This window comes from Triticum aestivum, chromosome 3D, assembly GCF_018294505.1.
Source record: "Triticum aestivum cultivar Chinese Spring chromosome 3D, IWGSC CS RefSeq v2.1, whole genome shotgun sequence".
Taxonomy (NCBI): domain Eukaryota; kingdom Viridiplantae; phylum Streptophyta; class Magnoliopsida; order Poales; family Poaceae; genus Triticum; species Triticum aestivum.
The window spans coordinates 512,428,484-512,431,598 of record NC_057802.1 but is presented as its reverse complement, the minus strand read 5'-3'; positions in this window follow the sequence as shown (position 1 = coordinate 512,431,598).

Sequence of the window (3,115 nt, the reverse complement as noted above, 5' to 3'; positions counted from 1 at the left end):
CGCCTGCATCAGTGAAGGAAAAATTGAAAGTGGGAGCGATTCATTGCTTTTGTTAGCAGGATTATGGTAAACTTTGGACTTAGAGAAGTGGCGTTATGGAGTTAAAAAAATCAGCTTTGGTTGAGACTCTAGAGTATGGGTCGATGCTGCGATGATCTGCTATTGGAAGAAAGTTGTCTGGTTCAGTACATGAAATAGAATCATCTTATTTTGAGCACTTTGAGGGGGTACAGTGCCCCCATATGCTACGCACGTGAGTAACATGCTACTGCAAAAGGAGGAACATGCACGTCCAAGCTTTATGGGCAAGTGGTACCCTGTTGAAGATGATACAGCAAGTTACATGCAACCGCTGATCGTTAAAAGTTTACAATAGATGTGTCATACCACCGTCGGTTTGTCTACGAGAGTTACTTGCAGACCAACGGTTGTCCGAACAAATCAGGTGATATCCATTTAAGTTTATTTTTCTTAACACATATTGTTTTTGTCAAAAAACAATTACTTGATCTATGATATTTTTTCGCAGGACCATTATTCCTTACAAAAAGGTGTTGCAAAAGGGGCGTGCGCAAATATTATTTTTGCACTAGCGCTCATCCTGCGCACGTTGCCACCCCCGCTACATCAACACATGCGATTGACTTATTATCCGCCCCCGCGGCCGATTCTCCCGCCCGCGCCGGTTTATAACACCGCGGCCGACTCATCTGTCTGTGCCGCCTCTGAAGTCGCAGTCGTCTTTGTCGTCCATCTCTCGCGACCTGGTCTATATCAACACACCGGGCCGCACCTGTCTGAATGAGCTGTTTATTGAGTATAAAGCCAGTCACTGCTCGGGTAGCCCGGTTTTTTCCAACAACTCTGGCGCAAATTATCATATACTATCAACCGCCGTCTGCACTGGGTGGCCCAATGGGCAGGCGCACAAGTCGCCGCCACTACAGTTTGATTAACTTCAAATAGCCAGTTGGAAGGAACCATTGGCCGAGTTGCTGACACGGCTCATACGGGATCATTTATAACCCGCCACAGTCACCTCAACCTTCTATGGATTCACATCGTGATATCAACACCAATGATATACAATTTATGCCGGTTTATATCACGATCAAATATGGAGAATCTCAAGCCAACTCCTCGAGTCGCCTTGAGACTCGGGGGCTACAATGATATGACTCAGCAAATGTTGTCGATTTTCAGTGAATTCAAGAACCCCAGGACGTTGGAGGGAAAGATAACCCGGTCCCGGAGGCTACTACCATATTGATGAAAATTTAAAGGCCGTCAGAAAATTTCCGGCTTAGAAAGTATATGACAGTTACAAAATCCCGGCTCAATGAAGAAGTTTCGGGTCATCAAAAAGGATTCCGGTTTACAATCCGGTTCAAGGGAAGTCGGTCTCACTGAAGCTCTCAAATATCCGGTTTACAAATCTGGTTCAAGGGAAATCTATCTTCCACAAAGCTCTAAAGCTCTCAAATCCGGTTTAAGAATTTCCGGTTCAAAGAGACTTAATTTCTCGCAAGTTCGAGTTTAAAGGCTGTCAGAAAATTTCCGGCTGAAAATGAAGATTCCGGTTTAAAATCCGGTTCAAGGGAAAAATGTCTCCCACAAAGCTTTGAAGCTCTCAAAATCCGGTTTACCATCCGGTTCAAGAAGAAATATCTCTCGCAAAGTTCGAGTTCTCAAAAAAAAACTTGGGGGCTTCTGTTTATAAAGCGGAGTCCGGTTTACCCCTTGATTCAGCTTATAAAGCCATATATAAAAATCACTTGGGGGCTTGGTCGTATTCGAACCATAGCTACACCTCTTGATCGGCGCAAGGCCACCAGGAAAATCACTCGGGGGCTTGGTTGTATTCGAAACATAGCTACACCTCTTGATCGGCTCAAGGCCAAAAGAAAATTACTTAGGGGCCAAAGAGAGTGTTGCAAAAGCACAACTCAAACATAGGCACCCGCTGAGCACAGTTCAAAATATTGCTTGGGGATTCTTTGCTTCGCGATGAACAAAGAATCTACACTTGTAATAGGCTATCAAGCCACGGCTTGGAAGCCAGGTGTATTCACCTAAAACCCCGGGTTATCCTGCCTTTTTAAGTAAGCCACTCCGTCCAGGTAAACCTGGTATGACCCGCCGAACTTTTGACAAGTCAATCTTATAGACCCTGAACTTGTCAAAGTTAAAACGACGATTGGTTAAAGATTGAGGTCCATCTTAAAAGGCTTTGTGAAATGGTTTAACTCAGTGGCCTGGCAGCCCATGAAAAGCCTCGATTTGGGGCCTGGCAGCCCGTGAAAAGCCTCGCATGCTCTTTTTTGCTTTATTTGCCAAGTTTTTTCTCCTTTGGTGAGGTTTATAATATTTTATGATAGACCGGCGTTTATTGACCCGGCTTGGCTTTCAACTACAAGTTGTCAGTACATGATCAATTATAATCCGGTGCTTATTGACCCGGCCTGGTTTTGACTACAAGTCGCCAGTATTATATATGGATAATCCGGTGTTTATTACAACCCGGTACGGTTTTACTATAAACCAGCAAGACATGGGAGGAGTTATTAGTACTCAAAGTTTGGGTTATCACCCTTACTACAAAAAGTTGGTAAACCAACAATGTGATTCAATGTCACAGGTATGATATATTTCATATTTGATTATTCTTAAGTGCAGCCTTGGTTATAAACCCGGGTTATATGTTGGGCATTATGACCCGTCCGGCGGTAAACTGCCAGGACACTTTAAACTTGTTATATGCAGAAACAGGTTGAATAAAGCATGATTATAAATCAGCGTTTATTAACCCGGCCTGGTTTTCGACTATAAGTCGCCAGTATGATGATAAATTATCCAGTGTTTATTAACCCGGATTGGCTTGGGATTATAAGTCGCCAGTATATATTTGGATTGCGCCATTGGAATCATGCGCTCATAAATCATTGGATGATATTATTCAAATCTTCAAATAGCCACCATGGCTGGATTTTATTATGGTTATCAGTAACCAATGTTATGATTAAGGTTTTCAAAGTCCCTTTAGCGCAATGGCTATTATATTATCAATGGATATGATTTATTCTACAATTGAAGGAATAGTCCCGAGTCGTTGCAG